The sequence below is a fragment of the Carcharodon carcharias genome, chromosome 17, assembly GCF_017639515.1.
Source record: "Carcharodon carcharias isolate sCarCar2 chromosome 17, sCarCar2.pri, whole genome shotgun sequence".
NCBI lineage: Eukaryota > Metazoa > Chordata > Chondrichthyes > Lamniformes > Lamnidae > Carcharodon > Carcharodon carcharias.
Genome location: NC_054483.1, coordinates 112,557,363 through 112,571,912, shown reverse-complemented (window position 1 = coordinate 112,571,912; position 14,550 = coordinate 112,557,363). Strand labels below are relative to the sequence as shown.

The 14,550-nt window shown below is 46.0% G+C and overlaps 1 protein-coding gene across 3 annotated transcripts in view; it reads left to right on the top strand.

The window, feature by feature from the left end:
* sfxn2 (sideroflexin 2) overlaps window positions 1-13,439 on the top strand; it is a 111,339-nt gene extending 97,900 nt beyond the window's left edge. Inside the window, exon 15 of one of the 3 annotated variants that reach the window (XM_041210470.1) lies at window positions 12,777-13,439. The gene's annotated coding sequence lies outside the window, so the exon portion shown is untranslated. Of the gene's footprint in view, window positions 1-547; window positions 717-12,735 lie in introns of those variants that run through there. The other 2 variants (XM_041210472.1, XM_041210473.1) reach the window with 2 other exon arrangements.
* The last annotated feature ends 1,111 nt before the right edge of the window (window positions 13,440-14,550 follow it).

Genomic DNA, 14,550 nt, shown 5'->3' with positions numbered 1-14,550 from the left:
AGGGCAGGCTACCAGAGCTGTGGGATTCACCGCGATCTCAGGCTTTCCTCAAGTGCAGGGCCCCAGCGACTGCTCGTGTGGCCTTGAGAGCTCCCTGGCAGCAGCCAGTGAGATTCATTAATAGAAAAGGATTCTACTTTCTAACCTCCAGGTAATTTGTGATCACAGAAAGCAAATCATGCATGTTTGTGCTAGGCACCCAGGGAGCTCACATAACTCATACATTTTGAGATGCTCCTGGGTGCGAGCGGAAGATTTGATGAAGCTCAGCATTAGAGGGTTTGCTCCTCGTTGATAAGGGGTAAAGGCATGGCTAATGCCATCCATTCGTCATCCACAGAGTGCATCTGAGGAGAGATACAAGGCTACATATTCAGATACCGTGTCCTTAATAGAGTAGACTATTGGTCTCCTAAGGAGGGGTTTCAGATGTTTGGACTGATCAGATGGGGCTCTCCAATACTCACCATACATGGTGTACCGCATTATTGTTGTTTGCTGTGCTGTGCACAACCTTGTGCTGCAAAGCGGGTATGTTTTGCCACAGGGAGACATGGATGAGTTGGACGTATCCTCGGACAAGGAGGAAGCTTAAGGGAATGAATCTGAAGAGGGCAAGGATTTGGACGAGCCACATGAGGAGGCCGTTGCACAGTCACAACACGGAAGACATGCCCGTGGCAAGCTCATAGTAACAAGATTCCAAGAAGAATAAGGTGAGGACAAGTTGTTACTAGTGCAGCTCTCTTCACGCTTCAATGCAGGGGACACAACATCACCTTTAGTGTCATCTTCAACATATCACAAAAGGTCATCAATCTCAGTGATCAGGGAGGAAGCACAAATCACCTTCAGCCCTAATGATGGGGCTATCCTTGGAAGGCGCAGTAGCCCAGGGACCATGTGACCACTGTGGAATGTGATTAGCGCTCCACTAGCACACATCCTTAAGCAATCATACATAGTGCAGTCCTTTCAACCATGGTGTCAACAAGTCAGGGACCGTGGCATCCTTCAAGAGGCTGAAACCCTATTGCACACACAGATGCATTCATATCAGTGTGACTACAGCTTAGCAAGGCAGCTCCAAGAGGAAAAACATTCGTCAATGGTTAGCACTTGACCGTCTTAAGATGGAGCTAGATCCGGACGGCACCATCTCTCCAAACACCAGCTCTCGTGCGTGATTAATGCAGAGGCTGCATCTTGATGCTGAGCCCCAAGATGCCAATGGAAATCAGGACGCAGTGACCTGTCACATGACAGCATAGATGCAAAGCTATGAGTCATGTTCGCGTTTTCCTCCGAATGAGGTTCAGCGGAACCATCATGTGATTATTGACAAAATAAAATATTTATTAAACAGGAAAGATTAACTATATTACGCTACTCCTTCACCCTAACTACACCTTTACAGTTATATATGCAGATTCGTAAAATTACCACAAGTTAAAAAAATCTATCTTATACTCTAATGTTCACAGGGAAGGCGGTGCCATAGTGATATTGTCACTGGCCTAATATTCCAGAAGACCCAGGGTAATACTTTAGGGACCTGGGTTTGAATCTTACCATAGTAGATAGTGAAATTTGCAATCAAAAATCTGGGATTAAAAGTCTGATGGTGACCAGGAAACCATTGTCATAAAAACTACAGCTCCTCACACCCCGCTTCCTGTCAGGACCCATCCCATTCTCTCAGTTCCTTCGCCTCCGTCGCATCTGTTCCGATGATGCTACCTTCAAAAACAGTTCCTCTGACATGTCTTCCTTCTTCCTTAACCGAGGTTTTCCACCCACGGTGGTTGACAGGGCCCTCAACCGTGTCCGGCCCATCTCCCGTGCATCCGCCCTCATACCTTCCTCTCCCTCCCAGAAACATGATAGGGTCCCCCTTGTCCTCACTTATCACCCCACCAGCCTCCGCATTCAAAGGATCGTCCTCCGCCATTTCCGCCAACTCCAGCATGATGCCACCACCAAACACATCTTCCCTTCACCCACCCTGGCAGCATTCCACAGGGATCGTTCCCTCTGGGATACCCTGGTCCACTCCTCCATCACCCCCTACACCTCAACCCTTTCCCACGGTACCTTCCCATGCAACCACAGAAGATGCAACACCTGCCCCTTTACTTCCCCTCTCCTCACTGTCCAAGGGCCCAAACACTCCTTTCAAGTGAAGCAGCATTTCACTTGCACTTCCCTCAACTTAGTCTACTGCATTCGTTGCACCCAATGCGGTTTCCTCTACATTGGAGAGACCAACTGTAAGCTGGGCGACTGCTTTGCAGAACACCTGCGGTCTGTCAGCAAGCATGACCTAGACCTCCCTGTCGCTTGCCATTTCACACTCCACCCTGCTCTCACATGTCCGTCCTTGGCCTGCTGCACTGTTCCAGTGAAGCTCAACGCAAACTGGAGGAACAGCACCTCATCTTCCGACTAGGAACTTTACAGCCTTCCGGACTGAATGTTGAGTTCAACAATTTTAGATCATGAACTCTCTCCTCCATCCCCACCCCCTTTCTGGTCCCCTCCCCCCTTTTTTTTTCCAATAATTTATATAGATTTTTCTTTTCCCACCTATTTCCATTATTTTTAAGTGTATTTCCATCCATTGTTTTATCTCTACCTTTTAGCCTATTTCGATCCCTTCCCCCCCACTCCACCTCCACTAGGGCTATCTGTACCTTGCTCGTCCTGCTTTCTACCCTTAATTAGCACATTCCTTAAATAATATCACCACCTTCAACACCTCTTTGTCCTTTTGTCTGTGACATCTTTTGGCAATCTCCACCTATCACTGGCCCTCTATCCAGCTCTACCTGTCCCCCTCCCCCAAACCAGCTTATATTTCACCTCTTTTCTATTTTTACTTAGTTCTGTTGAAGAGTCATACAGACTCGAAACGTTAACTGTATTCTTCTCAGCAGATGCTGCCAGACTTGCTGAGTTTTTCCAGGCATTTTTGTTTTTGTATCTGGGTCACTAATGTCCTTTAGGGAAGGAAATCTGCCATCCTTATCTGGTCTGACCTACATGTGACTCCAGACCCACAGCAATGTGGTTGACTCTTAAATACCCTCTAGATAAGGGATGAGCAATAAAATCTGACTAGATTAGAAATACCACAGCTGATTAACTTTTAACACAAAAGAATAAAACATATATTAACAAGAAAGATGAACAAGATTACACTACTCCGTCACCGCAACTATACCTTTATTGATAATAAAAAACAAATTCGTAAAGATAACACAAGTTACAAAATCTATCTTATACGCTAATGTTCACAGTAACTATACAGTTCATTTAAATTAATAGGCGAACTGTGGTCAGACACCACCTTCCGAAACCCAGTTTCTATGGACTTCACATCAGCCCCCCAGATGCTTGTCACACCTTGAGCTAACCAGTCTCACTGGAACTCTGTCTTTCTCACGACGGTTTCCAATCTCCGCGCTCGAAGAACTTGCCTCGGAATTCTCTCCCAAATGACACTACCTCTCGGACACCTTCCACCTCCAGGGTTTCGCGCTCTCTTTTCGATGTCCCTTTACCCTGGATCTCTGCGTTCATTCAGTCTTCACTTTCCATGAGCACTCAGGTATTCGGCTGTGCCGAGCAGCACACCACTGCTCCAAAGGCCCGTAGTAAGGAGTCACAGACCTTCGGCTGTCTCCTCGGATCTCCTGGCTTCTTGCAAGCCCACTTTGTTCCAAGTCTGCTCTCCACAGCTCCCTCTCTTTAACTTGGTGCCTTTCCCTCTGCTCCTTATTTTCAATTCCACTGAACAGGACCTGTTGTCTGATTTCTGGCCATGTTCCTTGACTTAACTGCCTTCCTGGCACCTCTTTCTGTCCCACTCCCTGGGTTTTGGGATTTGCTTCTTTCTTTGGGACCTGCTCTCTGCAGTTCCCACCTTGCCTGCTCTGGCACTCTCTGCAGAATTTTGTGTTCTTCTGGCTCACCTGACCCTCTTTTCATGCTGTTTTACTTTTATTTCATTCTCCTCTTCTGCGCAAGCGCAGAGCTGGCTTCCAAGCCTAAAAAAATGTTAAAAACAAACTGCACATGTGTGCAGGGCTGTTTACCGGCTGGAAGTCATCAAAATGGACCAACTGCGCATGTGTGGCTGGCCATTCATTGGCTGGCGTATGTTCAGAGACCATGGGGGCCCAATGGAAACTGCAGTTCCCAAACTCCAAGGCCCGATCTCCATTTTAAAAGGTAAGTTTTTTTGTTCCCCTTTTCCCTTCGGGTTCATCACAGTTGGCACTGGGGAGAGATGTGGCCCAGATGCAGCAGCCAATGATAACTTACTCCCCTCATAGATACTGGTGAGCACTCAGAAGATGTGCCAGAGCATCGCTTTCATACCATTACAGTCCTCAACCTTGTCCGCCTCACAAAGGCCACTCCTTTCAATGACCCCTGAGTCAATGAATGCGCGGTCATGTAACGGATTCCATATCGATTGGTGTTCTGTGACCTCACAGAGGGATTCCGTGGAGCAACGCGAGTTCAGGAGAAAAGCAGGATCCGCACAGCTAAGGAGATGGCTTCATCAGGATGAGCACACACCTCTGGCAGCACAGACTCATTCCTGTCTAACAGATATTTCAGATATCACCAAGTGGAACCAACTTCCACTGCTCGACGCCATGCATGGGGAGAGTAGGAACTAACAAAGGAATAATGTTCATCCTTTAAAAGTGGAGATGAAATAACACTGCAGGGTAACATGAAAGGCTGTGGTGCTCGATGATGAATAACACTTTTACCAAACCATCACATTCATAAAATAAAGGCCATTGAAAAGGGTGAAAAGACCCCATTGTTGGTCATGACAAATACTTATAACATCCACAAACTATAGACTTCAGTGCAGCACCGTAAGGATAATCATTAACCTTGATGGAACAATTCTCGTGAGGTCACGTAATGTCTGCCTGAGATGCAAGGGTTAAATGTGTATTGTCCAGCCATCATTTTCAAATAGGAAGTGCCTTTGTTCATTTCGCTGATGTGCAACTAAAGGCAATTCACAGCGATGAGATTGAGTGAGACTTAATGAAACTGAGGGACAAGATGGGAGATAATTGGGTGGGGGGGGGAGGTGACATCATTTTGTACCCTTGAATGAACACGGGATCGTACATCATTGATTAGCCACCTGAAACTTGGAGAGGGATAAATACGAAATATATTTACAATGGTTAAGGCTATGTACAATGAGCTAACACTCATGCCACCATTGTCCATTCAAAACTTTTTCATTTTCCTAACTCTATATCTGTGCCTAGATGCAGCCGTGACATCCTTAGCAGGGGTGTATTATGACACAGCTGAGCTGGTAATTGCTGAGTTGTTCAAATCCTAGAGGGAAACTTCGAACAACTGTCATAACCAATTTTTGCAATTTGTATGTTTCGAATTGCAGGCTTTGAATTCAGTTATGATAAGATCACCGAGTCTCAAGAGGTTTTTATAAAACTAAATTTATTATTTATTAATTAACATATTGTAAGCATATACAAATGTCTACAAATTACTTCAATAATAACTTTGAAAAAAATCCCCTAATTAATCTAATGCTCAGTCACACCTCCATTAAGGCAACAGTAAAACATATAGATTCAAACAGACTCCTGGCAAAGCACACTCTGGACAGTCGAATTTAAAATGAGTTTCTTTCAGCTCTGGGTCCTTACAGACAGCGACTTGAGGCTTAGAGGCTGGAGGCTTTAGATCTTATAATCCCTCCTCTTTCACTAACAGCCTTCTCTTCCTTTATACATATTTTCCTCTTTGAATGCAAATTCTCATTGTATCACTAGGCTTTTTGAACTTTACCTCTTCTAACAATAAAACCCTTTCATAGCACCAATTTTATTATTAAGTTTTGGAAAAAGTAAACACAATGTTTGGCTTCTTCTGGCTAGGTGTAATATTTCACCCATTCTTTTGAATGGTTTATTTAAAAATGCAAATTGCCCCCTTTACACTTGAGCTTGTAACTTTCATATGTCTACCTAATTAACATTTCAAACCTACTTCTCTATGTCAAAGCCTCTAGACCAACTGGCTTTAATCCAATTAAGACACAGACACACATAGACAAAGACACCACTAGAACTCTATTTTAAACATTAACATTAATAATTATAATTGTTAAACAATAACATTATAGACATTATTATATCTTCTTGACAGGTGAACGCAGCCTGCTGACTGCTATGCCCAGTTGTCTGAGATGCCTTTGGTGGGTGTTCTCTGAAGGTTAAAGGTCTGGATGGCCCTGGGCTCCCAAGGGTCTCCTGCTCCGAGGCAGGTGCACCCTCCTTGGTCTGACCTGCTGGAGTTGATGGGGGTCACAGGTTGAGAGAATTTGGAGTGGCAGGACACCCTTGGAGACTCCTAGGTGAGTGACCCTGGGTTATCTGGCTGGCACTTCTCCTCCCTTTGGGTGACCAAGGGCCCCTCCCTGACTCCTTGAGGAGAAGGGGCAGCTGGAGGGAGGTCGGAGTGCCCCACCCCTCCCTCTCACCTAGCCATAGCTAGAATAATGGAGTGCAGGTCCGAGCGCAAATCCGGCAGAAACTGTGCGTTCTGCTGGACCTTGGTCTCCAAGGCGGCCACCATCCTTTCAATGGAGACTCCAATGTACTCACATGCCAGAGCCACAACATCAGACAGAATGCTTGTCCCATGAGGATGGGTTGGCTTATTTCCACTGGAGTTTAGAAGAGCGAGAGGTGACTTGATTGAATGATATAAGATCCTGAATAGTCTTGACAAGGTGGACGTGGAAAGGATGTTTCTTCTTGTGGTTGACTGCAGCACTGTAGGGGGCTGTTTTAAAATTAGGTGTCGCCCTGATAGGACAAGAGATGAGGAGAGTTTTTTCCCCAGAGGGTTGTGCGACTTTGGAACTCTCTGCCTCAGGAGACAATGGAAATGAGGGTCGTTGAATGGTTTTTAAGGCAGAGGTAGATAGATTCTTCTTAGGCAAGGGAATCAAAGGTTATCGGGGGTAGAGGGGAATTTAGAACTTGAAACGCAAACAGATCAGCCACGACCTTATTGAATGGCTGGGCAGGCTCGAGGGGCCGAATGGCCTACTCCTGTTCCTATTTCACGGGCAGAACATTGAGCTCGGCGGGTGGACGCGTGCCTGACCCGGCCGAGCGTAAAATGACGCGCGATGACATCGGGCGGGCGTCCTGACCTCATCGCCCAGTCCTGAGATATTTCATTCGGCGCAACAGAGCCGATAGCGAACCCGCCGACAATTACACGGCCTATTAAGGCCATTAGAAAGGTAACTAATGTCAAATTTACACTTCCTGTCCAACCTAATCGCCAAGCAGTCTTTGCACTTTTTCGGAAACCTCATCCACGGGCGGGATCAGGTTTCCAAAAGCAAATAAAAATTTCACACCTGGATTAAAAACATGTGTCTGCTCGTGTGACAGGGTCACATAAGGGGACGTGTTTGATGACATTTTTTATTTTGCACATTAAGTTTTTCCATGCAGCGCTTCATGTCCCCAGAAGCAGCTCCGTGCCTCAGGGAGATTGAAGCACTCTTTCGTATGTATGTGTGAAGTTTGCTCTAGACCAGCTCGCCCTCCACACCGCCCCCCCCCCCCCCCCCCAAGTCTGCACAGGCAGCGCTGAGCGTTGCTGCTGGCATATCACGCTCTGCGGGCCTTAATTGGCCCACCCACGTAAAATCGCAGTGCGGTGCCAAGCCAACCGTCACCGCCGAGCACCCCCACCAAGGGCAAAATCCTGCCCCATACGTTCGACTCCTCCAGCCTTTAGTACAGTCTGGTGATGGCCCCTGCCTGATGTTTCCCTGCCTGTCTCTGCATGTCCAACATTTCTCTCAGTGCCGATTCCAAAGCCTCATCATCGAACTCAGACTCAGCAGGGGCCTGGCCTCCAGGAGTCCTCCAATTGTCAAGAGACCTGGGCTGCCAATGCCTCCACCTGCTGTGTATACCTTTCTGTGTGGTTGATCACCAGATGGTGACCCTGAGCTACTCTAGAACTAGGATCCACTGAAGCATGTGTATCTGCACTGGTGGAGGATGCAGGTGAACTCAGTGATTGGTCTTCATCTGATGGTTCCTTGGCATCCTCATTGGAATATTCTGATGGCTGGGGCGGAGACGCTAACTTGAGCTCTTCCCCCACCTTTACTTGCTGGTGGCAGGAGTAGAGAAAAGAGATAATTAGCGATTGATTCGGCAGGCCTCTATACTATAGGCCACTCACAGTCGTTGTTTGCATGTGGCCAATGTATACTGCATGGAGCCTCAAGGTTTCTTTTGGGAGTTCAAGCTCACCTTGCGCGCAGGAACAACCTCTGTCCTCGCCGGCCAACTCTGCGGCCTGGTGCTTCTGGGAGGAGTGCATCCTCAGCTCCGGGGTACACCCACTGGTCTAGGCTCTCTCCTGTTAATTACGGGCAACTTTGTACCGCGTAAAGACAGATAGATTGACTGTGAGCTGTGAGATTGATTGTGTGTGCTGAGCCTTCCCCAGTAAGATGGGGATCTTAATGTGGCTGGCATACAATCAGTGCTGATGTCCCATCTGCTGGTAGCGTGTGACATCCCGTTGGACACTAACCCTTGGTCTGCCTGATGCCCTTATGAGAGTGTGAGTTTGGAGTGAGGAGAGGTTTCACTTACCCTGGTGGAGCGCAGCAGATCGTTAATTATGTTCCTGCACTGCAGGGCGGTCCTTTTCCATTGGCCACAGGCGCTGACCTCCCTGGCAACCTCCTCTCAGGCCGGCGTGGTCAGGTGGGTGGACCTCCTGTGCCCATCCCTCGGAAAGGGGACCTCGAGCGTTTCCTGGAAACCCTGGAGGAGGACCCTTAGGGAAGGCCTCACCGAACCATGGAGCGGAGGGTTTGGTCCGTTTGGACGCCATAAAGAACCAGAACAAAATAACACACCAGGGCTGCAGCGAGTGAATGTCTGTGCGGGTGCCGTTTAAATATGGTGTCAGGACCTTTGCCGCCCCCCCCACCCCCCACAAATCAGGTAACGGCAGGGCAGACAAATCCCTGGCCCACCCCACCAAAAGACTCGACTAACTCCTCACATGCATAATTAATGAGCCGGAGAGCAGAAAATTGGGTGCAAAAATCCACCCTCCCTCCCTCCCAGCAGGAATCACACTGGCTTTCCCGCCCACCACTGCACTTAGTCTCCAGGATGGAAAACTCTGCCCATTGTTTTGGAGCAGATGTTTTTTTTTTCTCCAGGGGGATTCCCTGAATTGTCATACAGAGTAGTCCTTCTGGTCCAGTGACCGGAACTGAAGCAAATGGAAGGTTTCATGAAGCAGCCTCGTAAACGTGATGGTTTGGGGGGAATAAACATGTACTAGCTGCATTAATGCCTTGTCTGGAAACTTCCTTACACTAAACCTGCAAATAAGTGTCTGTGTGACGGGATACAGAGGACAAAAACTGTAGTTCTGTGGACGCTGCTGCGTTGGAAGTGGTGTTACAGGAAAGTAGATTCACTGGGTGTGTCGGTGTGTTCTGTCAAGCATGCAGGATAAGGCATGTTAAAGCAGACAAATGGTAAATAGCAGAACCCAAATTTTGAAAAAAAAGATTTCATGAAATTGGAACGTTATTGAAGAGAAATGTCGCATCCATGTAGAGAACGAGGGAAATGGAGGAAAAATAACAGTTTCACAGCCACACCGACTTGCATTTATTGGTGCATTTTAATGCCCAACAAAAATACAGCTTAAAGTACTTCTCAGAGGTACAGGTTAAAAGTTAAGTACTGAGCTAGAGGAGGAGATATTAGGTGGGATGATGAAAAACTTGGTGGATTAGGTGAGTTTAAATCTCCTTTAAAGGAGAAGAGGGAAATGGAAGTCTAAGATTTAAGGCACGAAGCATAGATGACCTGAGGAAAGGTGTGTAAAAGTAAAACTAGATGTCACCAGCATACCTGTGAAAATTAACTCCATGTCTGTGGATGATATTGCCAAAAGACAGCATGTAGATAAAAAGGACTGGGTTTCAAGGATAGGTCCCCAAGGACACCAAAGGTAGCAAGCAGTGTGTGGACTGGAAGGGAAACCATTACTGGGAATATTTTGACCACAATCAAAAAAGACTATCAGCAGAACCAAGCGAGGGCAATCCAGCTGGGCTGGACAACATAGGGAAGGTGCTGCAGAAGGACTGCGTCAAAGGCTGCAGAGTGATCGGGGGAGGGGGGCATGGATTTTTCTTTCATGGGAGAAGAAGGCAAAAGGAAAGAGGAAGGAGAAAAGGTGGAGAACACAGGGAGAGAGAGCAACTATAGGGCTGACATAGACAGCAATGCAGTTGCTTTCATGCAGGACATCAGGCTGAGTGACCTTAGTCCAGAAATAACATAGTTCAGGCACCAGCCAGGGGAAAGATAGATTTTCTTCGTTGTTATGAATGGAAGAAGACACTTCAGATTTTGCTAAATTCCCAGTATCTCATTGTGTATTTTTGATTCTGCCGACCTATCAGCTCTCTCTTGCTCATCACACAAAGGAACCACAAGGACCCCCTTTCAGTTTGGACAGTCGCTGACCATGAATTCACCTCTTCAAGGCATTGGCTGTAAGGCTTGATTGATGGTTTTCAGAAAGGTTGTTTTTCCTATTCCCTTTTCCTGCTAACATGGGAAAGAAAGCCATCACGCAGAATGTTCGCAAAGCAGAATGAAGGGCAATGAAATTTTCATAATATGCCCAGCGGAAAAGCAGAAAAACCCAACAATCTTGATATACAGTGTTCTTCCAAATTGTTCTCCCTATTTTGAGCTGCAAAATACCCAGGTAAAGCACCAGTGATCAAAAGACCTGCCAATGCCTTGTGACAGTAACATGAACAATTTAACATCATTTAGAGCAACAAACAAGAAGCATTTAGCACAAACGTATCGGATTAATGTTCTCCTCCAATAACATATTGGTACTAACATGACTGACAAGTTCAATAGTAACATTAGGAATCATAGCACTCTTGCTTGAGTCAGAAGGTCGTGGGTTCAAGTCCTACTCCAAAGACCTGGGCACAAAAATCCAGGCTAACACTCCAGCATAGTACTGCACAGTTGGAGGTGCTGTCTTTCAGTTGAGAAGCTAAACCAAGGCCCCTTCTGCTCTCTTAGGTGCAGGTAAAATATCCCATAGTAGTATTTTGAAGAAAAGCAGGGGTGTTATGAAGATACGAATGAACGTGGAGCAGGAGTAGGCCATGTGGCCCTTTCAGCCTGCTCCACCATTCAATAAGATCATGGCTGATCAGATAATAACCTCAAATCTGCATCCAATCTATCACCCCCTTGTTTATCAAGAATCTATCCACCCCTGCCTTAAAAATATTCAAAGACTCTCCTTCCACTGCATTTTCAGGAAGAGAGTTCCAAAGCCTCACGACCCTCTGAGAGCAAAAAATTTTGCCTCATGTCCATTTTAAATGAGCGACCCCTTATTTTTAAACAGTGTTCCCTCGTTCTAGATTCTCTCACAAGAGGGAACACCGTCTCCGTATCAACCCTGTCAAGACCCCTCAGGGTCTTATATGTTTCAATCAAGTCACCTCTTACTTTTCTAAACTGCAGCGGATACAGGCCCAGCCTGTCCAACCTTTCCTCATGAGACAACCCGCCCATTCCAGGTATTAGTCTGGGAAACTTTTTCTGAACTGCTTCCAACACATTTACAACCTTCTTTAAATAAGGAGACCAATATTGTACACAGTACTCCAGATGTCATCTCACTAGTGCGCTGTATTATTGAAGCATAGTCTCCCTACTTTTGTAATCAATTCCCCTCACAATAAATTTTAACATACCATTTGCTTTCCTAATTACCTCCTGTACCTGCATACTAGCCTTTTACGATTCATATACTAGGACACCCAGATCCCTCTGTATCTCCGATTTCTGCAATCTCTCACCATTTAGATGAGGGGTGAGGTTTCCTAAAGCTAATACAAATTAAATAAAAGCTTTCTTTTGACATTAAAAACATGTCCCCTCTTATGCGACACAGTCACATGAGGGGACATGTTTCATTAAATTTTTAATGTCTTCAAAGCTCCGTGCCTCAGAGAGATTGAAGCGCTCTTTCGCATGCGCATGCACTTCAGGCCGGCTCTCCCTCCTCCCCCTGCCTGCACAGGTAGCGCTCAGTGCCACCGCTCGCGATCCATGCAGGTTGGGCCTTAATTGGCCCACCCGCGCGAAATTGTTGTGCGGAGCCGATTGCGGTCGGCAGTCGGCTCCCCGATAGCCCCGCCCACTCTCGCCGAGCCCGCTTGACTAGGGAAAAATTCAGGCCTTGAGCTCCCAGCACTGATCCCTGTGGCACCCCACTCCTTACATCTTGCCAACCTGAAAAAGATCTATTTATGCCTACCCTCTGCTAATTGTTAGCGAGCCAATCTTCTATCTACGCCAATATGTTACTCCCTATACCATGAGCTTTTATTTTATGTCGTAACCTCTGAAGTGGCACTTTATCATATGCCTTCTGGAAATCTAAGTATGGTACATTGACCAGTTCCCCTTCGTCCACAATATCCTAGCCAATATTTACCTCGTAAGAAACACAACTAAAGAAAACAAATTATCTGGTCTTTATCACATTGTTGTTTGTAAGAGCTTGCTGGGCGCAAATTGACTGCTACGTTTCCTACATTAGAACAGTGGCTACACTTCAAATGTATTTCATTAACTTTCAAGCGCTTTTGGACATCTGGATTTGGGACCCGGAGCTGCATAAACGAAGACTGGCTTTACTTGCTCTACAAATAGGTTGGACAAGATTTCTGATTGTTCCCCTTGGAGGACAAGACTCGCCCAGCAGTTTATCTGGAATGTCTAATTTGAACCTGCCTGCTGTTATGTATCTGATCAGTTTGAAATGTGCATTTCCAATGATGCTACTGTTACAGGGGATCAATTTAATGGAGAATTTAACAGTCCATCTACTCTGGTGACTATTGAAGATTGGAGAGGTGTTACGGGAATTGTGGGAACCTCTTGCAAATACAAAAGGAAATTGACAAATTGCATTTAAATTAAACGTTTATTTACAAGAAAACAAGCTTGTGGAGTTAGTGTATGGTACATTCTTACTGTCACTGTAGCCATCCAGTATTCAACCAGTCTTTTAATTCAGTAATTTCAAGCTTCTTTTAAGCGTGAATTTTAAAACTGTGGCAAAATGCGAATACTTGTTGAAATAAATGTGCGTCCTTGGGCTTTAACTAATGATAATGATGCACTGTCCAGGCCATGTTATGTCAAAGGCAAAATACTGCGGATGCTGGAAATCTCAGAAACAAAAACCAAAAATGCTGGAAAAACCTCACCAGGTCCGACAGCATCTGTGGTGAGAAAGAATTAACGTTTTGAGTCTGTATGACCCTTCTTCAGAGTTATGTTTCTTTTGCTTGGTTGTGAATCGTAACTTGAATATTTTGTTAAAAACAAAACTCACAAATTACTTAGCAGATTGTGTAAGTAAGATTGTGCCAAATTTCAACTCTTCAAAGCTTTGAAGTTGAGAATAACTTTGAAGTGTTATTGTTTTAAAAATATTCCTGACCCTTTGTGGTGTTTGAGAATGTTGCAATCTTCTGCTTAGACCTTGCTGTTTTTGGCTTCACTTCATTTGTTATCCATAGATTTTGGTATGGTTTCTCCTTCTTGGTTTTTAGCACTTTATGTAGTTGAGCTGTTGTCCAGTTATTGGGTAAAAGTGAGATTATTATTGTTCTAACATTAGTGCAATGTTTAGGAACACAGGAACAGAAGGAGGTTATTCTACCCCTCAAAGCTGTTCTACCATTCAATTAGATCATGGCTGATCTGTATCTTAAAACTATTTATGCAGCTTGGTTCCATATCTGTTAATGCCCTTGCCTAACAAACATCTTACACACATACACATACACACACACACACACACACACACACCCCCCCGCAACCCCCGCCCCCCCCAACCACCCCCACACCCACCCCCGCCCCCCCCCCCCCCCCCCCCCCCGCCCCCCCACCCCCCCCGCCCCCTCACCGCCATTCCCTACACCAAACTGTGAGTCTGTTAAGCCAGTATCCTCAGCCCACTCCTCTACAGCGCTGAGACTTGGACAACACATGATATGCAGGAGAAAAGGCTGAACAGTTTTCACATTCGCTGTCTCAGATGTATCCTTGGCATCTCACGGCAAGACATGGTCACCAACTCAGAGGCCCTACTAATTCCATCAGCATAGACTCACCTACTAAACCAAAGATGTCTGTGCTGACAGGATGGATGGATGACAACTGTAAACCCAAGGACCTACTGTACGGTAAATTGACCACTGGGTCATGATCTCCTGGGGATCCATACCTCCGCTACATGGACACCTGCAAGCTAGGTATGAAGATGGCAGGCGTTGACACTGACAACGGGGAGACAATCGCTGATGGCCTCTGGAGGCTGATTGTTTGGAGGGTCATTGGAAGA